This window comes from Vipera ursinii, assembly GCF_947247035.1.
Source record: "Vipera ursinii genome assembly, chromosome: 1".
Lineage (NCBI taxonomy): Eukaryota > Metazoa > Chordata > Lepidosauria > Squamata > Viperidae > Vipera > Vipera ursinii.
In genome coordinates this window covers 269,235,124-269,257,752 of record NC_139512.1, presented here as the reverse complement: position 1 = coordinate 269,257,752, position 22,629 = coordinate 269,235,124, and the positions used below count along the sequence as shown (strand labels likewise).

At 44.1% G+C, this 22,629-nt stretch overlaps 1 long non-coding RNA gene across 1 annotated transcript in view; it reads right to left on the bottom strand.

The window, feature by feature from the left end:
* Positions 1-428: 428 nt before the first annotated feature.
* LOC310643939 overlaps positions 429-22,629 on the bottom strand; it is a 747,427-nt gene continuing 725,226 nt past the window's right edge. Inside the window, exons 2-3 of the long non-coding RNA XR_014493191.1 lie at positions 1,122-2,154; positions 429-505 (exon numbers count right to left, since the gene is read on the bottom strand). This is a non-coding gene — a long non-coding RNA (uncharacterized lncRNA). The remainder of the gene's footprint in view (positions 506-1,121; positions 2,155-22,629) is intronic.

Sequence of the window (22,629 nt, the reverse complement as noted above, 5' to 3'; positions counted from 1 at the left end):
TTGATTTCTGGTTGTCTTCTCTTTCAATGCCAATATTGTTGTAATGTATGTCCCATATCAATTAAATATATATGGGAAAAATACACGTATTTACCTCATCCCCTTCCTTATTTTGAACCATTCTGCTTCTCTAAATTAAGTATTACACTTAATAGAAAGATTCATCAAAAGAATATGTAGGGTAAAGAGTTACTTATGGCACCATTCCTTCCCAGTGATAGCTATTGTCTGGTTAGATCTGGAAAGAAAGGCATGCTTCAGGTTCCTTCAGTAAGGGAGGACCAGTGCTTTTTTTGTAAAAGAAAAAGGTGCCGGAACTCACACATGTTATACAACCCGCCTAGCCTACCCTACAAGGTTCCATCCAAAAAAGGTGCCAGAACTCCGTTCTGAGCATTCTATGACAAAAAAAGCCCTGGGGAGGACCATCATATAAGACCCAGGAAAAGAACATTTTTTGTGTCATAGTCCCTCTCCCTGGAATATCATTTCCCTGGATATTAGACTCATCCCTCTGGCCCACAGGTCGGCAACCTGCGGCTCCGGAGCCGCATGCGGCTCTTTGAGCCGTCTCCTACGACTCCCAGTCGCCCGGTGCGCGCGCACCTCTTCGAACGGGCAGTGGTGCGCGCGCACCTCTCCAAATGGAGAGTGGCACTGCCCGTTCCGAGAGGTGCGCGTGCAACTTTCCGAAGGGCGGAGGTGCGCGGGCACCTCTCCAAGCCTCCGCCGTCCCGTCCGGAGACCTGCCGCGTTCGTCAAACATGGACGAACGCAGCAGCTGTGCAAACGGGACCGTTTGCACAGCTGCCGTGTTCGTTCATTTTTGATGAACATGGCAGGTCTCCGGACGGTGGCAGCTTGGGAGAGGTGCGCGCACACTCTCCAAACCGCCACCGTCCCGTTTGCACAGCTGCCACGTTCGTCCATGTTTGATGAACGCGGCAGGTCTTCGGATGGGACGGCGTGCACCTCTCCAAAGGGGAGACCCATCGCCTCAAATGTTTTTTGCGCATGCGCGTGAGTGGACGCACGCGCGCACACTTTTTGCGGCTCCCACTTTTTTGTTTGTGTGATGGAACCGGTTCTGAGTGGCTCTTTTCCTTTTTCCGGTTGCCAACCCCTCCTCTGGCCCTTCTGGATTTTTGAAAAGATCTGGTTTTGCCATTGATCTTGGATCCCTAATGAGGTAGGTGAGCCCATTTCTTGATTATCCAACAGGATGATTATTAGTGTCACTGAGGGTTAGTTAATTGGCTACTATTTGTGTTGTTTATAATTTTATTATTTTTATTCTGTTTTTATTGGTGATTGCCCAGGATTATTAATTTCAGATGAGCAGCCATATCAATTTAATAAATTTAATTTAGGGGTAGATCTCTCTGTTTCTGTCTCTCATTCCCTTCTCTCTTTCTTTTTTTATTTTTTATTTTTTAGAGATTTTTTTAGTTCTTTTTTCCGTACATATATATGTTAATTTTTCAACCAGTGTGCAGTCTGGGTTGAAAAGCACTAATACATAGTCAAGTCCTAATCTTTGCTTCTTTCCTCTAGCCATTTGTAGAATGACTCCCAGGTTTGGTAGTATTCTGTTTCTTCTTTATCTTTCAGTCTCATAGTTAATCTGTCCATCTCTGCACATTCCAATATTTTTTTAATTACTTCTTCCTCTGGTGGTATTCCTTCATTTTTCCAGTATTGCACGGAGGTTATTCTTGCTGCTGTTGTAATGTATAGAACCAAATATAAACTTTGTTTATTAATCTTTTCTGGTATTATACCTAATAGAAAAAGTTCAGGATTAAATACTACATGTTCTCCCAACATTTTTTCTAACCAAGCATGTATTCTTTTCCCAATAAGCCTTTGCTTTACCACATGTCCACCAGATATTTTATTTATTTATTTATTTATTTATTTTATTATATTTATATACCGCCCTTTCCCGAAGGACTCCCGAAGATACGATAATATGTGCCTGAATTATGTTTACATTTCCAACATCTATCTGACCAATGAAGCACAAACACTATACTTGAAAAGAGAGAAAAAAAATCAAACCTGAAACAATTAGTAATGAAGTTACCAATTGATTTCTGCAAGCCATTGATATTACTAAGAACGTGGCTTCAGTGGTTTGATAATTGGCATATTCTTTGGTATCTCCAGGTTTTGGCATTGCTTTAGCCCAATCTTTCCTAATCTCTTCTGTATATAGTCTTGTTTTTTTATTTGTTGACATAGAGCTGTTAGTCTTCTAACTGTTTCCTCTCTTCTAGCTTTTAAAGTTTGTTAGGGATAATCCTGGAGCTTTCCTATTTAACAGCTGTCAATTATCTTTTAGACATCATTTTATACTGAAATCAGTACCTGAATGTATTTTCTTTGTACAACTAAATTTGGTTTAGTGTGCATGCAAGTATACATGTACACCTGCACCAAACACACACATTTTGATACAGTACAGTTGCAGTGTGATTTTGTTTACTGTAATATAATCAAAAAATGTGTTTAGCAATAAAATAACAATATACCACACCAAAAAGATCTAGATTATTTTGCAGCACACCTATGCATATAGTTAATGTGAAGTGAGGAAAGTTGCAAATTAGCTTATAGTGTACATATTCTAATTTTGGAAGTAATTGGAAGTAATTATAATTAAGTTTTCTGAAGCCATTTTCAGAAATCCTGAAGAAACATGACTTGACGGTGATACGCGTTCTCTCCAGGGTTGATCCTTTTCATTTTGACAAGGATGGACTGCAATGAGAAGACAACCATGTCTGAGTGAATATTTGCATCCTTTTGTGCAATCAGGAGGTAACCCTATAGGATTTATAGCTGAGTGTATTTATAGCCTCATTGCATTAAAATAGGCAGCTTGTTACCATCCCCCGTTCATTCTGGTTTTTGGAAGAGGACACCTGAAGAAGTTATGGAAGAAAGGAAAGTGACATAGAACCAATCCCTGATAAGAAACATATGGAATAAAGTAAGTGAACCAATTTTTCATTATATAAGGAGTTGATGCCATCTGTTACTTCTAGGGTAGAGATCCATAAAGGGAAAAAAAATCAAAAGGTACTTTCAGCTCCTGTGCTACCCATCTATGTTCATCTAACATTAATATTTAACACTTCTTACTTCTTGCTTTCACCTAATTTAACAAAACTTGCTGCTGATATTGGCAAAAGACCAAATGAAAATTAGTTTGATTGACTTTTTTTCTACAATCGATTTCAGAGCAAAAACATTTACCTTCTGTATGTCAATATTCTGACTGAAGAAAGAGATCCAGATACACACTCTATTTTTTCCGTACTCAAAAATAGCCTGCCGGGTATTATCTTTTCTTTGACTATCTTTACTGGACTGTATTATCTGCCAGCCCTTTTCTTTTATTAAAGTACTCTTTGTGTCAGAAATTCCTCATATTTTAATATGCTCTCAAAGATATGTGCGTAATATACAGAATAATCAGGAGACGATTTGGGACTCAGATGTGCCACAACTAATGGCCTGTGATCATTTTCATGGTCTCTCTTTCATCCTTCTGAGGTAAGGTAGGTGGTCACCTATTGGTTGGGTGGTAACCCTTTAAAAGGACAAAAAAAGGTAGCTTTCTGTCTGAAACAAAGAGCAAAGATAAAACCCTAGTTCATTACAAACACAGTATCAGACCCCGTCCGACGAGTCACCCAAAGATGGAAACCGGAACGGGAGCTGGTTCTTCTAGCCGTGTTTATTTTCCTCATAAACAGTTGCTTAAAGACCAATGAAGTCAGCGTTGACTTTACAGCACAGTCAACGCTGTTAAATAACCGGCAGAGCCGACTCCCACCACCACACCCTAATCACACCACCACGCCCCCACCCTACTTAAACACCGCCTCCCAAGATTCCCTCCTTTTGGCTCCCACCCCACCACCAATGCAGCCGGTAAGTTACCCCCCAGCCTAAACCTCTCTCCGTCCCCCCAGAACCCTGCCTAGGCTCCTTTGTCCTCTCACCACCCCAGACCGCTGCAACCTGCGCTCTAAACCCCTCCCCGGCCCACCGGTCGTCTCCGTCACCCCCTGGCCCGCCCGGGCATCCATTCTTGACCTGCAGCTCGGGCGCAGGGCAGCCATCGCCCGGCCCATCGCACAGCTCCTTCCCAGCCTGTAAGCAGCTTCTGGGAGCCGGCCGGCTGGTTTGCGGCCTCCCCAGCTGACAGGCGGCCCGCCGCTGCGTCGTTTTCCCAATTGTCCCATTCCTCGGCCCGTCAGAGTGGTGTGGGCGTGGCCAGCCGTTTCCGGAGCCCGGCAGCATGGCGAGGAGACGAGGAGGCCGGCGAACGTCCCTGCGACCCGGTACGTTGCCCCGAGCGGTCACGGGGAAGCTGGGAGGGGCCGTATGCCGAGCCGGTCCTCCGGGAGACGACGAGCGCCGGCAGGGGGTCTGGGGAGGGCTGTACGCTGTCCTGGCCCTCTGGAAGGCGTTGGGCGCTGGCGGGAGGCTTCGGGGCCTGACGGGGCGCTCAGCAGGAGCCTGACGGTCGGGTGAGTCTCCCCGCGGCCCGTCTGAATGTCGGGCGTGCCCGGCCCGACATGCCGCCCCCCCTACCAAGGGTCCTCCTGCAGACGTAGAAAACAAGGGTTTAGCATCATTCACTATGCGCACACCCCCATGTGCCCCACCCCCCGGCCTGCCAGGGTGGGCTCGGTGGAACGCCCGGATCAAACGTGGAGCATGGACATCTCCCCGTGACACCCACGTCGCCTCCTCCACCGGGTACCCCTTCCACCGAAGAAGATACTGTAGAGCACCCCTCCGCACCCTGGAGTCTAAGACCTCCTGCACCTCATACTGGTCAGTGTGAACCGGTCTGGGACCCCCCTCCCCTGCTGCCGCGGTAGCCGCTGGAGCAGGTTTCAGCAAGCTACTATGGAACACCGGGTGGACCTTACCCAAAAACCTAGGCAACCGCAGCCGCACCGTCACCGGGTTTATCACCTGCACCACCCGGAACGGCCCGAGGTATTTGGGTCCTAGCTTACGGCACGGAACCTGTAACCGTAAATACTTGGTGGACAAGTAAACCAGGTCCCCCACCCGCGGTGTAGCAAAGGGTTTTCGTTTCTTGTCCGCCTGTGCTTTGGACGCTACGGCAGACCGATCCAACGCTTCTTTCGCCGCCCCCCAGGCAGCCGTGATCTGATGCATCCAGTCAGGCGGTGAGCTCGGAGATCCGTCGTCCTGGGGACACTCACTGAAGGGAACGAACTCGTGACCGGTGACCACCCGAAATGGAGAGAAGCCAGTACTACTGTGAACTGCGTTATTGTATGCAACCTCAGCAAGCGCTAACAGGTCTACCCAGTCTGTCTGCCGAAAAGAAACATAGCTTCGTAAATAGCGTTCAACAGCAGCGTTGGCTCGTTCTGCGGCCCCGTTGGTGCTGGGGTGATAAGCGGTACTCAATCCCTGGGACGAGCCGATATGTCGCAAGAACTCTCTCCAAAACCGGGCCGTGAACACATTAGGGTGTGGTGGTGGGAGTCGGCTCTGCCGGTTATTTAACAGCGTTGACTGTGCTGTAAAGTCAACGCTGACTTACTATCAGACCCCGTCCGACGAGTCACCCAAAGATGGAAACCGGAACGGGAGCTGGTTCTTCTAGCCGTGTTTATTTTCCTCATAAACAGTTGCTTAAAGACCAATGAAGTCAGCGTTGACTTTACAGCACAGTCAACGCTGTTAAATAACCGGCAGAGCCGACTCCCACCACCACACCCTAATCACACCACCACGCCCCCACCCTACTTAAACACCGCCTCCCAAGATTCCCTCCTTTTGGCTCCCACCCCACCACCAATGCAGCCGGTAAGTTACCCCCCAGCCTAAACCTCTCTCCGTCCCCCCAGAACCCTGCCTAGGCTCCTTTGTCCTCTCACCACCCCAGACCGCTGCAACCTGCGCTCTAAACCCCTCCCCGGCCCACCGGTCGTCTCCGTCACCCCCTGGCCCGCCCGGGCATCCATTCTTGACCTGCAGCTCGGGCGCAGGGCAGCCGTCGCCCGGCCCATCGCACAGCTCCTTCCCAGCCTGTAAGCAGCTTCTGGGAGCCGGCCGGCTGGTTTGCGGCCTCCCCAGCTGACAGGCGGCCCGCCGCTGCGTCGTTTTCCCAATTGTCCCATTCCTCGGCCCGTCAGAGTGGTGTGGGCGTGGCCAGCCGTTTCCGGAGCCCGGCAGCATGGCGAGGAGACGAGGAGGCCGGCGAACGTCCCTGCGACCCGGTACGTTGCCCCGAGCGGTCACGGGGAAGCTGGGAGGGGCCGTATGCCGAGCCGGTCCTCCGGGAGACGACGAGCGCCGGCAGGGGGTCTGGGGAGGGCTGTACGCTGTCCTGGCCCTCTGGAAGGCGTTGGGCGCTGGCGGGAGGCTTCGGGGCCTGACGGGGCGCTCAGCAGGAGCCTGACGGTCGGGTGAGTCTCCCCGCGGCCCGTCTGAATGTCGGGCGTGCCCGGCCCGACACACAGAAGTCAAAAAAGTTTTATTCTCTGATGAAAGGATAGAGAACACTCAAATTCAAAAGGTGTTGGCAGCCACACATTCTCTGAGGGCAACAATCTACCTAATGGGGGTGTAATTGATGCACCTTGATTGGTCCTCCCCTGTTGCAGAACTGAATCTGCAAGGTTTGGCAAATATTACTTGTGAAAAGGATCTTAGAAAAGCTTTTGGCACCAGAATTTAGGAAGGATTCAGACCAACTGGAACAGATTCGGAGAAAGGGTCATTCTCCATTTGCACCTGAATGTGGGGGAAAAAAAGCTACAACTGCTTTTCTTCTGCCTCAATCTCATTACTTGTTTACATCTCCCTCTTTATATGCATCAACCTAAACCCATACTTAACAGTTCCACTGTTTTATCCTCAAAGGGGCAAATCCATGGGTGCAACCAGATGTACTATTTGGTTGACCCCTATTGGCTGGGAGCAGCTACTATTGACGCCTATTGAATATTCTTGGCTGGTTAGGACAGCCCTCTTTCTATGTACAGTATGTCCTTGGGGAGGGGTGTCTATCTTCTAGGGCCACTTTGCTTCAGGCAATAGGAGAGTCTTTAAAGAGTCCACTAAATCTCTGAATCAAGGCTGAATAACACATTAGTTCAGCAGTGGTGAAAGGCCCTAGGGCACTTACATTGATCAAGATATTGGAAATGAAAACTTATAAAAGAGATTGGAACAACTGAGAATGGAAGAGAAGAGACGTCTGAGGTAAAATGGGAAAGCATTGTTCAAATATCTAAAAGGATGTCAGAAAAATCAAGATTACAACTCAAGTGCAGGGCAAAACAATGAGTTCAGGTTATAGAAAAAGAAATTAAATATTTGAAAAAAAACCTAGAAAAAAAGAGTCATTTGATAGTGGAACCGGTTATAGAGAAAGGGCTGGCCTTCCCTTCTAATCTCTGGATATATTCAACCACAGGCTAGCTAGTCAAATATTTGACAGGAATGATTTCATTGGGATTTTCACACCAAGTAATGAGTTTGAGATGGCTTATATGGCCCTTTTTAACTCTGTGATTCTGTTAATCATAAACTAATCAAAAGGACAGGGCGTGTTCAGTGTACTCTTCTATAAAAATTAATCAAGTTGAAAGGTAAACAAGTTTTGTATCTTGTATGAATGCAGGCAATGAATAACACCATCATTGTCCTCTGCCTTTGAATCTTTTCTTTTTTTATATGTTCTTGGCCATTCTTCTCTATTGACAAGAAAATGAATTGAATGAAGAACTGATACAGCCGGATAAGGTTTATAAATTCTGAAACATAAAAATAATGTTTTGTTATTGGCTTCACTTATTAAGGTGATACTGTGACTTTTGTTTTAATATCAATGTCTAATTTGAGTTGTTTAAGGTGGGAATTTTAACCAGAAGCTTTTCATTATATTTTGAATATTTGCCACTATCTAGGATTTCATATTTCTAATTTAGTTTTGAAATTTAAATCTTTTCTTTGGGAATTATACTATGTGTTCATGATAGTAATAAGATCAAAATAATGATAATAATAAATAATAAACCTTTATTGTCAAAGTACAACATGTATACATTGAGATTAGCTGAGCCTCCCCCCGTGCTCTCTCCCCCCAACACACAGTGACAACAAACCCTCCATCCTACCACACCATGTGAACCAACTACACCACACACCGGCCTCCCAAGTCAATTCTGCATAAGATTATGTCCCATTTAAAAGCCTAACAGCCTATGGATAAAAGCTATTTTTCAGCCTGTTTGTACGGCTGGCTATATTCCTATATCTCCTACCGGATGGTAGGAGAGTAAAGAGATACCGTCCAGGGTGTGAGCCATCCCTGAGAATCTTCCTCACTCTTCCAAGGCAACGAGCCCTGGCGATGTCATCCAGTGGTGTCAGGGAACAGCCCACAATGTCTTGTGCTGTGCTCACCACCCTCTGTAATACTTTCCTGTCCACGGCTGTCAGACCAGCATACCAAACCACAATACCATACGAGAGGACGCTCTCTATAGTAGACCGGTAAAAGAGGGTCATTAGCTGTTGTTCTACCCTGTTCTTCTGCAAGACCCTATAGAAACAGAAGCAACATTTTATATAATATAGTTGTATCAATATTAATACCATAGGAAGTATATTGTCTTCAAAATCCTAGCAGAATGAAAGACAGCAAAATACTGAAATTTTTTGTGCTTACCAACTCTAGTATATTATATAATTTTAAGTACTTGTGAACATCCGTGTGATTTGAATTTCAGTATGAACACAGATCAATCTGTTTTTAATGGCACTATTAGAATGTGTTTACTTATTCAAATAAAGAATGTATTAACTGTGAGTAATGAGATCCTCACCTGAAGTACTGCATCTGATATTTAATTGCTGTATTTAGAGCTGACCTCTCTAATTATGTTTTGAGAACTTCAGACACCATAGAAAATGAAATCTGCAGCAGTTAGATCCAAAAATGAATTATATGTTATAGGAATTCAATTCAATAATAAAATGTGAAGGCTGTATGGCATACATATGAGGGAAAGGCTTGGTTCTGTATGGGTGTGCATAATTTCCATATGTGATGCCCATCAGAGAAAATCAAACCCACAGTCTTATAATGGGGGTAATGTTTCCATTCTGTCAAAATGTTCCTCCTCATGCTTTAACCATTACATTATAATTTGTCTTAATTTAGTTTTCTTCTATTATAGTACTTTATGCATTGGTTATTTGCCATCAAGGAATTTTCTAGTTTCTAGTGATGACATAGCTAGATCTTTTCCCTTACATTTATCCCTCATTTCTTCTTCCAAGTCTTCCAACCATACCCTCATCACCACTGTAACTGAGTCCATCCACCTTGCTATTGGTGGCCCTCTTCTCTTTCCTTCTTCTTTCCCAGCATTAGAGCCTTTAACAGAGAGCTGGGTCTTCACATAATAGGTCTGAAATAGGATAATTTGAGCCTGGTCATTTGTGCCTCCAGTGAGAACTCTGGATAGATTTGTTTGATGATCTGCTGGTTTGTTTTCTTGGCTGTTCACAGTATTCTCAGGAGTCTTCTCCAACACCAAAGTTCAAAGTCATCAATAGTGTTCCTATCCTGCTTTTTTAAAGTCCAACTTGCATAGAGTGTCACACACACACACACACTTCATGGCATTTAGTATAAATGCCTGGCTAAGGAATTCTGGGAATTGAAGTCCACAAGTAATAAAAGTGCACTAGACCAAACTGACTCGCAAATGAATGCGATGAAAGTGGTGCAAAGTTTTTCTGGATTAGAGCATGTTGTTTCCTCATTCAACAGGGCAAGTTGATGCTCCCTTTCTTGCAAGAAAATATCTACAGTATCTATAGTGGAGAGGATTAAGGCCAATTATCATTGCTTATATTCTGAATCACACATTGTTTTTCTACCATGCCATTGTGTTCAATGTCTACACTGGTACTCCCAGAAGCTGTGCCCCATCTGAATTTATTTATTCTTTTTAAATTTTTCTCCCATTTACCTAACTGATTGAAAGTTTATGGGTTTGTTTAATGGATGGTATGCTTCCATCTTGATTCAGCCTCCTAAAACAAACAAATGAATGTATTTGGTAAACTGAAATATGACATGTTTTAAAATAAAATCCATGTATTTTTACACTACATCTGTTGTAGTGAAATGTTTAAGAACAGCACGTTGCTTATTATATTTAATTGAGGATGTGCTTCAAAAAGAGGCAAGAATCTGTATTTTAAAATGTTGCTTGTAGCAGATGTACTTTGCCATTGAAGGTTTTAATTTAATTGACGAGAATTTGTTTTAATGCATTATCACCAATGCCTGGCATTTTAGTATAACATATTACAAAGAAATATAGCACATGATATGTATTAAGCAAATGTGGTGTTAAATTTTTAGGCTGTTGGGAGTTTGCTGAATGGATCAAACAATTAACAGGATGCATTTAGTAACAGAAGAAAAGCATCCTAAAGAGAAGTTGTTGGTTCAATTTACATTTAAAAGCAACATAATTCCCTCCCCCCTCCCTTTGTGGATATGAAGACTGATGCCTAGATTTATGGGGTAAAGTGTTTGAGTTCAACCTATTTTTGATACCTATTTGACTAAAGTCAATATGTTGTACCTTGGCACCTGGGTAATATTTGTCACCAGTATAGTAGCAGTAGTACATTGCACATTCGATATTTGATGTTAGCTTCATACAAATAGCAATAGCAATAGCACTTAGACTTATATGCCATTTTATAGTGCTTTATGGCCCTCTCAAAGCGATTTACAGAGTCAGCATATTTCCCCCAACAATCTGGGTCCTCATTTTATTGACCTCAGAAGGATGGAAGGCTGAGTCAACCTTGAGCCGTTCAGAATTGAACTCCTGAACAGTGAATTAGCCTGTAGTGCTGCATTCAAACCATTGCACCACCATGGCTCTTGAAAAAAACTATCTTGATTTTTTTAAAAAAAAGTATTTGTTTTTTTCTACTAAACTTTTGCAAAAGCCGTTACAAAATAGAATGTGAAAGGTTGAGTAAATTGGTTTCTTAATAGCAATAAATTACTTCCATGCTAAATTTAGAGTATTGTAACACCCACCCACTCCATTACGCTGTCCTTTGAAAACTGGGATTTTTCTAACCCCATATAAGTCGTCATACAGTATATTATAGAGATTTGTCATGAAGAATGTGACTGCCATTCAAAAGAGGGCAGCTAAAAATTTGAGTCTCTCTGCTCCAACAAAACTTTCTAGACTTGAGAATGGGGATATGGAATACAATATACATAGATACAGTGTCTCTACAACAGATATTTATTTTAAATTATTGCTAAGGGCTCTTAGGGATAGAGCATGAAGAACATGAGATACTCTTCCTTGATGGTTAGCAAGGAAGACTATATCATCTGTTATTAGTGCTTGGGCTTCCCAGTTCCCGTTGATCTCACACTAGTTGCAGCAGAGATACACTTACAGGTGGGATCCAGGTAGAGGAGGAGTCACTAAAGCAGTGTTGCATCATCACTGAATTAAGTTTCACCCCCTTTGAATAGACATTGGAATGTCACACAAACATATGAAGGGCACAGAGTTTGCATTGTGATTTTTGTCATTTTGATCAAAGCGTGAGATCCTGCGGGTTCTTGCAAATAAAGTGGCGGAACATGTATTCTCAGTAACACTAAAATGTTAGAATAGGATAGAGCTGGAAGGGACCTTGGAGGTCTTCTAGTCCAGCCCTCTCCTTGAGCATGAAACCCTATACCATTTTAGACAAGTGACTGTCTAGTCTCTTCTTAAAAGTCTCCAGGGATGGAGCGCCCACAATTTCTGAAGGCAATGTTATGACCGAAGCTCTTTAGAATAAAGTATTTATGGTGGCTTATTTTTAATGAACAGTTAATCTCTAGAAAAGACCTAATCCTGATGGAGACAAACATGTCTAAAATTGGACATCCTATATCCCCCTCTTTTAACCTTCTTATGCAATCTTTGTTACCCAACACAGAAAGAGAAGGGTCTATGTCTGTCTATCTCTCTCTCTTTGTGTCTATTCATATATAGATGTGTGTGTTGTGTGTGAATGTGTGAATGAGTGAGCCAGTGTGGTAGATTGGTTATGGTGCTGGAATGAGCTCAAGGCAGCTCCTGGGTGACTTTGAGCTAGACATTACATATATACATTACAATGACTAGCTCAAAGTCACCCAGGGGCTGCCTTGAGCTCATTCCAGCGCCATAACCACTCTGCCACACTGGCTCACTCATTCATTCATTCACACACAACACACACAAACACACACATCTATATATGAATACAGATAGATATATATGAATACAGATAGATATGATTGAAAGATCCTGATTCATTACTGAAATCATATCCGATTTTTTATTTGAGTCATTTCTTCAGTTATTCACAGGAGTATTTTAAACTTCACTTGGAGGTTACATTTTCAGAAGGCTGATGGAAAATTCATGTTTAGAACACTGTACAAATGATTTGCCTTTTGCTGCTTGACCACAATATTATTCAGGGCACTAAGTGTGGATCATTTTGTATGAGACATATTCATTTTAATATAAAGTCTTGTTAATATCCCTGCAAAGCAATTCTTGAAAATGATGATGATCATCCTAATTTCTCAGGAAGGTCAGATAAAAAGAATGAGGTAAATCTATGATATTATTGTTCATTCTGCATTCTAAAGCTTGAATTTTGCATTGTAAAACTTCAGGTAGCAAGGTAGCCAACACTCTTGGGTTTCCTTCAGAAATATTTGCATCCAGCTTGTCTATTATATGTTTTCTCAAAGCATGCTTTAATATTACCAAAGAGCATTAATATTTTTCTTCAACCAATGTTGTAACAGTGTTCCGTGCGCCTTTGGCGTCTAGTCATGCCGGCCACATGACCACGGAGACGTCCTTGGACAAGCGCTGGCTCTTTGGCTTTCAAACGGAGATGAGCACCAGCCCCTAGAGTCAGAAATGACTAGCACGCATGTGCGGGGGAACCTTTACCTTTACCCTTTTTACATGCTCACTTACCGCCTGGAGGAATAGATTTCACTCTTACTTTAAAGATTTCAGTCAGTAAAGTCCTTATGCTGAACCCATGAAAGGGCAGAATTGTAAAATGCAGATATTCTCAGCTTTCACATAAGCACACCAGGGAAGGTCACCTATACAGTACTTGTGTGCTAGACATACCGGTATTAAAACATCAAGCTTCAAGAATTCAATCTTTGCTCTTTGGCAACTGATCTCCACTAGGTGGCAGCCACGCTCCTTCAGCTCTTCAGCGCTATTTCCCCTGGTGTGGGAAGTAATTAGGTCAATGAAGGTAAAGTAGGACTGAGTGATAAATAAAATAGGCTCTTTCTCTTCAAACATGCATCTGTTTAATTTCCTTTCTTTTTAGTTTTTGTTACAAAAGTAGATTAAACTTTTAAAAGCAGAGGATTTTCCTCCCCTCTCCCTGAGCCAAGAACCTTAACCTTGCTAAGGAAGTAAGCAGCAAGCAAGAAAAGGGCAGCAGAATCTCACTTTAATGTCCCTGTTATCCAGTTCAAAAGAAACTTGTGGAGAGAAAAGGCTACGAGCTGATGTTTTTCCTCATAGGTGTGTGTTTTTTACCAGGTATTATGACAACTAGCATATGCCTCCTACACATATATGCATATATACGAATAGCCAAGATCAATTTAGTTATGAACATGGTATACTCTTTATCCACACAAATTGGCAAGGGGACCGATACACCTGGACTCCACAAAGTCAGGATATTTTCTGGGCAAACCAGCTGAAAGGAAAATGATATTTTTGCTATTTCTCCACACCATAGGGAGAGAGGAAAATGAATTTGCTACCTTAGTCACATTTTCTTAAGCCTAATTCTACTAGCCAAGGCAACATATTTGACGCATGACTGCATCATTTCTGATGAACTGCTTCTACCATGATGCATCAAGGAATACAGAGGGATTATTGAGTCTGCCATTTGCACCTTTATAACTGTCTGATTTGACACAGCCACCATAAAAAGGCAGAAACAGGCTTCAGCAGATAGGATTGCAGAAAAAGCAATTGCTACTAGCCTGCCTTCCATTGAGGACCTGTATACTGCATGAGCCAGAAAGACGACTGTGAAAATATCTATAGAACTTTCCAGTGGCCTTTTTTGTAAGAAAAAAGATGCTGGAATTCACATCTTGTTAATCTTTTATTTCCCTCTCGCACGTAGTCAATCATTGTACACACACCCACACACGTCAGTTGTGTAATGAAACATAATGGTCGCCACCTGCAGTAAGCACTCAGCGCATGACCAAAAGACCAATCACAAGCCGAGCAGTTGGATGAACTATGCATGCACTGGACTCAACACACAAGGAGCCCACATGCACCGTTTTAATGATTTTGCCGCCGACCTACGCTCGACAGGGCGATTCAAATCAACGTGGACCAAACATCAAGTTTTCAAAAGTTACTTTTAAAACTTGGAAAATCCATCAAAAAAATGTGCTGGAATTTCATTCTGGTGATGATCTTTCACATCCTGGACATAAACTGTTTCAACTTCTTCCCTCAGGACAACACTATAAGGCACTGCACTCCAAAACAACTAGACACAAAGATAGTTCCCCCCCCCCATGGAATCACTCTGCTAAACAACTAATTCCCACAGAACTGTCTTATGTCCAAAGATATTTACCGATATAGTAGGGCTGTTTTGCTATTATCTTTCTCATCTCATCTTTCCTACTACCTTTTCCTATTGGTATCTTATGATTTATCATTTGTTGTTTGTATCTTACGATTTATGATCTATGACTTATCACTTTGTTGTTTGTATGTGTACACTGAGAGCTTATGCACTGGAGACAAATTCCTTGTGTGTCCAATCAGACATGGCCAATAAAGAATATTCCAATATTCCAATAATCCAAGGTAATTGTGTCAGATATTTATTGCTGTTTTCCATAGTGTCAATCTTGACTCTAATGGTTACAGGGACAAGTTGTCATAATATTTTTAGATGTGGTTTTGCCAGCTCTCTTTTTCAAGGGTCGAGACAAAGGGACTGGCCCAAAGTCACAAGCTGGCTTTGTGCTTAGGGCAAGATTGGAACTCATTGTCCCCTGGCTTTTAATACATTTCCTTCGACTACTTATGTCAAACTGGCACTTGTATCAGATATTTTTTGGACTTGTCATCACTTGTCATCATCACTTTGTCATCAATACTTTATGGCTTTTGCTGTCGCCGCCACTGATTACTCTACTGTTACCACGATTGTGGCTTTGGGACCTGCCACAGGCTGACTGAACTCTTCATTTCCATCTGCTGGCACCCTCCAGTGTCTGATGCTACCATTTCCCTCTGTATGCCAGCGTATACTTTGGGAGAACTTTACTCGCTGCAAGATTCCCCCCTCTTGCAGGAGCATCCATCTGTCTTACATAAGATCTTTCTTGATGACGGGTTGTGGGGCCCTGAGAGATGGCATGCTTCAAAGAGGAGTCTGAGGGGATTTTTATCAAGATTTTTATATAAAATTTTAAGGCGATCTGGGAGGGAGGAGGTCCAAGGGATCCGGAATGAACTTGGGGGATTTCGACCCGGACAGCAGTCCAGACCATCGGACGGTCATGGGGGGGAGTAGGGGTTTGGCGGTGGACTCAGCTCCAAGTGAGGACGGTCTTCCTATTTTGACGGTGATTGGGAGAGGCAGAGTGTGGGAGCAGAGGGCTTTATCGCAATTGGGAATGGGCCACCGCTGTCTTCAAGCGGTTGCCTGTTCCCACCCTTGTGGCTCTTCTTGCTCCCCCGGGGGCATAGGATTGCAGGAGCCTGGGATCAGGTTGGTTTATTTCAACGCCAGGCCCGTGGTGAACAAGGCTCCCCTCATACATGATCTTATTGAGGAGGAGAACGTGGACCTGGCCTGCATCACGGAGACCTGGTTGGGCCAAGAGGGGGGTCCCCCTCTCAGAACTATGCCCACTGGGCTTCTGGGTGCTTCACCAGCTGTGGGCCCAGGGCAGGGGTGGGGGGTGGCGGTTATTATTAGGGAGATTCTTTGTCCATGAGTGGCCACTGTCCCTCAGACAGGCGGGTGTGAGTCTCTCCTTTTGAAGTGGGGTCCTGGAGTTCAGTTGGGCCTATTGATTATGTACCTGTCTCCCAGCTGCGGCCCTGCCCAAGCTCCTCGACGTCTTGCCCGGGTTGGCGATTGAGTTCCCCAGGCTTATAGTTCTGGGGGATTTCAATCTGCCTTCCACGGGTGAGGCGTTGGCTCGGGAGTTCATGGCTTCCATGACAGCCATGGACCTGACTCAAATAATTCAAGACCCGACCCATAATGGAGGGCACACAGTCAACCTGGTTTTTTATCTCTGGACAATGGATTAATGATCTGGGTAGGGGGGATTTAACCATCCAACCCCTGTCATGGTCCGATCATTTTCTTCTCCAGCTAGACTTTCGGTACGCCACCCCACACTGCTGGGAGGTGGAACTGACCAGGTGGTTCCACCCCAGGCGCCTGATGGACCCTGAGAGCTTCCAGACGGAGCTTGGGACAGTTCCTCCTTCCCTTGCCCACGACTCTGCCGAGGCCCTAGTAGAAGCCTGGGAGAGGGTGGCTGCTGTGGCCTTGGATTGAGTTGTGCCTTTGCAGCCTCTGACCCAGCGCAGATCCCAGGTGGCCCCCTGGTTCACTGAGGGTCTCCGAGAGATGCAGCACCAAAAAAGATGCCTAGAGAACTGTTGGAGGTCCAGCAGATCTGAATCTGACCGAACACAGCTAAGAACTTATCTTAAGTCTTACCTAGTGGTGATGGAAGCGGCAAAGCGTGTTTACTTTTCTGCTCTCATTGCGTCAGCAGATAACCGCCCAGCCACCCTGTTTAGAGTGACCCTCTTACTGCTTAATCAGTGACCAAGGGATGACCCCTTGCAGGGTAGGGCTGAGGAATTTGTACAGTATCTGCAGGACAAAATTGCTTAGATCCGGACTGGTTTGGACTCCGACTGGGTGGAATCTGGCAGAGTGGAGAGGACAGGTCTTGGTTATACCATTTGGGGTGAGTTTGACCCTGTGTCTTTGGATGATGTGGACAGGACTATGCATAGACTGAGCACTACAACTTGTCTATTGGACCCATGTCCCTCCTGGCTGGTTTCGGCCACCGGGGAGGTGACAGGGGGCTGGCTCCAGGCAGTTGTCAATGCTTCATTGATGGAGGGTGTCTTCCCCTCTGCCTTAAAAGAGGCGGTGGTGAGGCCCCTTCTCAAGAAGCCTGTCCTGGACCCGGCCTCCTTGAATAACTATCGTCCTGTCTTCGCTTTGTAGCGAAGGTTGTTGCGAGTGTTGTAGCGTGTCAGCTCCCGCAATTCCTGGATGAAGCGGACTATCTGGACCTGCACCAGTCCAGTTTCAGGCCTGATTACAGCACAGAAATGGCATTGGTCGCACTGGTAGATGATCTCTGGTGGGACCGGGACAGGGGTTGTTCCTCTGTCCTAGTCCTACTTGACCTCTCAGCGGCTTTTGATACCATCGACCATGGTATTCTGCTGTGACAGCTAGAGGGTTTAGGAGTGGGAGGCACTGTTCTCTGGTGGTTCTCCTCCTACCTCTCGGGCCGCTCGCAGTTTGTATTGGCAGGGGGGCAGAGATCTACCCGGAGGCCCCTCACTTGTGGGGTGCCTCAGGGGTTGGTTCTCTCCCCCCTCCTGTTTAACATCTATATGAAGCCGCTGGGTGAGATCATCTGTGGCTTTGGGGTGAGGTATCATCAATATGCAGATGATACCCAGTTGTTCATCTCCACCCTGAGCCAACCCAGTGATGCCCTTGACGTGATGTCCCGGTGCCTGGAGGCAGTGCAGGTGTGGATGGGAAGAAACAGGTTTAGGCTCAACCCCTCCAAGACCAAGTGGCTGTGGATACCAGCATCTCATATTGTCCAACATGTTCCATCTCTTTTGATGGGGGGAAGGTATTGCCCCCCCCTCAGAAAGGGCCCGCAATTTGGGTGTCCTCCTGGATTCATGGCTTAACTTGGAGGATCATCTAACTGCTGTGACCAGGGGGGCCTTCACAAAGGTTTGCCTGGTGCGCCAGTTGCGCCCCTTTTTGGACCGAGATGCCCTATGCACGGTCATGCACGCCCTTGTCACCTCTCACCTGGATTACTGCAATGCTCTCTACATGGGGCTGCCCTTGAAGTGCACCCGGAGGCTTCAGCTGGTGCAAAATGCGGCCGCGTGGGTGCTTATGGGAGTTTCTCAATACTCCCATGTTACACCACTCCTGCACGAGCTGCATTGCCTTCCGGTTGCCCTCCGGGTGCAATTCAAGGTGCTGGTAATTACCTTTAAAGCCCTACATGGCTTAGGCCCAGGGTACTTGAGAGACCACCTGCTGCCATTGTCAACCTCTCATCGCCCAGTTCTCTCCCACAGAGTCGGCCTCCTCAGGGTTCCATCGGCTAAGCAATGCCAGCTGGCGACCCCCAGGGGGAGAGCCTTCTCTGTGGGCATGCCGACCCTCTGGAATGAATTGGCTCCGGAGCTGCGGATGGCCCCTGACCTTCGGTCCTTCCACCGTGTTCTGAAGACATGGATGTTCCAACAATCGGGCCTGGACTGACTATAGTTTTAAATTTGGTTTTATTGGGTTAATTGTTATGTATTTATTACATTTATTGTTTAATTCTTTTTTAAATTTTGTATTTTATGTTTTTAACTTTTTATTGTTGTGAGCCACCCTGAGTCCTTAGGAAGAAGGGCGGCATATAAATTTAATAAATTCCATTCAATTCAATTTATCTGAGTGAATTTTTAGAGGCATGGGACTTGAACATTATGGTCCAAGGCAGATCTTCCTGCCCTTTGAATGACCGTAACACCCTTGTTCCAAGATTCTTGCCTATCTCATGGGGAGAGTGACAATTATATTGACCAGATTTTCTCCTTATATATTGGCCTGGCAGGAAGTCCAGAAACAATCACATGTACCCCTGAACAGAAGGAAATCTGTATCAAACCTGCAACATAAGCAAAACTAGGATGTGGTAATAACTCTCTGTCCAAAATCCTCAGGATGATTTTGAGATGATATTAGTGAGGCATACAAAGACAACTGCCAGCCAGGAGATAATTTGGACTGACAGAAATTTCTCTGGAGGAAGGAGAAATTGGGAGAGTACCCAGCAGTGGTCCAGAAAGAGTGGTCCTTGCAAGACCACAGGAATTTGATTTCTTGTGGTTATTGTGCGTCAAGCAACTTGGGGTGTGTGTGTAAGAATGTGTCCTTAGTTGCTCTTAGTTGACTGGTAAAAGCCTCACCTTCTTAAACACTACAATTTAATTACTTTACAACTCATGAGAGATGTTTCAAACAGCAGTGAAGATCAAGGAGTCTCAGTGTGTGTCTTTTTTTTTAAATTAAGAAGAGAAAAAGAGAGGCCATTTTAAAATTGTGATCAAAGAACGTTTCAAGCATATATATTCTAAGAGCCTTGGTGGAGCAGTGGGCTGATGCCTCCTTAAGTAACACCAGCTGACTGCAATTAGTGCAGGTTCGCATCCCACCAGGCTCAAGGTTGACTCAGCCTTCCATCCTTCCGAGGTAGGTAAAATGAGGACCCAGATTGTTGGGGGCAATAAGCTGACTTTGTAATAATGCCGCTTGGGGTGTGTGTGAAAGCCCTAACAAGCAGGCATATACATAGAATGAAGGCTACTGCTAAGCTTGTAAGCCGCCCTGAGTCTTCAGAGAAGGGCGGGATATAAATGTAATAAAAATAAAAATAAATAAATAAATAAGTGTAAGAAGTGCAATCTAGTCCCCCCTCCCTTAGGAACTGGAAATGTTAGAGGATGGGTCTTCATACTTGGCCCTTTTATGACTTGTGGACTTCAACTCCCAGTCACAAAAAAGTCACAAAAGGGCTAAGTTTGAAGACCCCTTTACTAGAGGCATTTGTATTTTTATTTATTCATTCAAGTTCTATATATTTGTAGCATTTCATACTGTATATTTTTATTAAGAAAAGGAAAGTATAAAACATTCATTTGGTTTTTTTCAAAGGTTTTTGAAAAAGTCCCTTTCCACAGGTGTCCAACAAAATTCACAGTCCTGAATAAAACAAGTTGTTAATCTTAAAATCGGTACCAATTAAAGAAAGGAAACTGGTACTTCTTGCAATGAAGTGATAGAAAAATGAGGTCCTCTAAGAATCTATACTGCAATGGATACTTTTAAATTGCTAATAATGATCTCGAGGAAAGCAGTGAAGGGATTAATTTTCTGCCAACACTAAATTATTTAATGATATCAAATGAAGAACACTCAGTGAACAACTCTCAAAGGATCTCCAGTTTGGCGCTATGAAGAAAAAAAATGCTTTTTTTTGGCTACTTCACTCTCATGCAAGTTGATGAAAGATATAGACCTTCTGCAATTTATTTAAAGTTGAAGAGAATATTGGAAACATTTTCAAGGGTAAAGATTTCGATGCTCATATTTCACCTGTTCACTTAATGTGACCTCTTTCAGAGACAGCACTTATCATTTATGCATTGGCAGCTCATGATTGTGAGATTCGGGTTTTGTGTCGGGACAAAACCTTTTCTTTAATTAGCTATAAAAGAGGCCTGGAGTTCTTCTTCCTGTCCATTGCTGCTTTCTTTATTTTTTAAACTGAAGTGAAGAAATAAAGAACATTTTGTTCTTCACAAAAGTGGGATCCTTGCTAGAGCTACCAGTTCTGGGCAGCAGAAATCCAGCAGATCACTAGATGGCAATGAGAAGACCTAGACCAGTATTTCTCATCCTTAACATCTTTTAGATGTGTCCATTTCAACTCACAGCAAGTTGGCTGGAGAATTCTGGGAGCTGAAACCCATCCTTTCTTAAAGCTTCCAGGGTTGAGAAACACTGTTCTAATCTACAGCACCCTTGGCCTCCTACGTATCAATCCAAGGGAAGCTCTCACCAGATAAATGTTTGCATTGTTTTTTTCTGATTGGAAAGGGAGAGACAGAAGCTTCAGAATTGTGGAAATAATAACAGAAAATAAAAGGCCTCTGCTACCTTTGGAAAATTTGGAGAAGTCAGTGGCAGCACCATCCATTAGAACAAATATGCTGCAAAATGTAGCTCAAGGCAAACAAGGCAAAAGTGCACACTGAGGTGAAAAAAAAATCTAAGTTTGTTGATGGAGTATCAATGGGCACTTTTGTTGAAGTGCCAATCCAGTAGCTCTCTTTCCTTGACACAGTCATGAGTTGAGTCAGGGAGGAGTAAGTTTATCCCTTAAGAGTCTCAGGTTTATTTTGGGTTAAAGTGCTTCTGCTGGTTAGTTGTGTCATGCGAACTACCACACCTTGTCATCACCTACTGAGTCAACCCAGTAAAGTAGTTGAGATTACAAAACAGCTGGAACATTTTTAATGGAAGGTTTCATGATACTCTCTCTCTCTCTCTGTCTCTCTCTGTGTGTGTGTGTGTGTGTGTGTTTAATCTTTGTACACCACCCAGAGTCCTTTGTGTGACCACATATAAACAAACAAATGGCTCCTAGCATTAGTTGATTTAAACAGTAGGTTTTGACTCAGTATGATCATTTACTTTTGTAACTGTTGATGAAAAGATCTGACAAGTTAAGTGACTGGGAAAGCATATTGTATGAGGAATGCTGGTGGGGTATTGGGGATCAATAGCTGGAATAGCTTAGTCATCAAATGGTTGGCAAGCTTTCCTATACAGATAGTCCTTGATTTATGACCACAGTGCAGGCCAGAATTTCTATTGTAAGTTGTTGTGTGCGTAAGTTGAGTTGATGTTTTGACAGTTTTTACAGTGGTTGTTAAGCAAATCACCATAGTTACGTTAATCTAGCTCAGGGGTCTTCAAACCTGCCCTTTTATGACTTGTGGACTTCAACTCCCAGAATTCCTCAGCCAGCATGCCTGGCTGAGGAATTCTGGGAGTTCAAGTCCACAAGTCATAAAAGGGCCAAGTTTGACTTCCAGTTTGCCATTGGTGCCTCTGGACTCATGGAGGCGAACTCCGTCTTCAGCGTCCAAATTTATCCCACTGGGGGACCCTGGAAAGGATCAAAAGTCGCCTTGTAGGGGTGACAAGCGAGGAAGGGATCCCCGCTTGATTGCAGGAGGGCAGCAACTCTGCCGCTTGATCCGGGGCAGCTCTCCAAACCGGTGGGGGAAAGACTGGCCATAGCAATATGGCTCATCATTAAGTTGCTGACAGCTGAAGTCAAAATTACTACCAAGCACCTTTAAAGCAACGCGGATGAAACTGGGTGAGATCTGGTCTTCTCTTTAAGACTTTAAATATCTTTCTTGCAAAAGCTGCCCTAAGTATTTTTCTCCCTGTGAGGAGAGAGGGAAAGGAATTCCTGCCCCACCCTCTAAAAACAGCGGCAACTGACTACCCAGGGGAAACAAAGCAATTATAAAAACAATTTTAATCTAATTGGATGCATGTACTTTTGAAATTTAGGGACTAAAAAGTTTTCCTTTTTTCCCTTATTCCTATTTC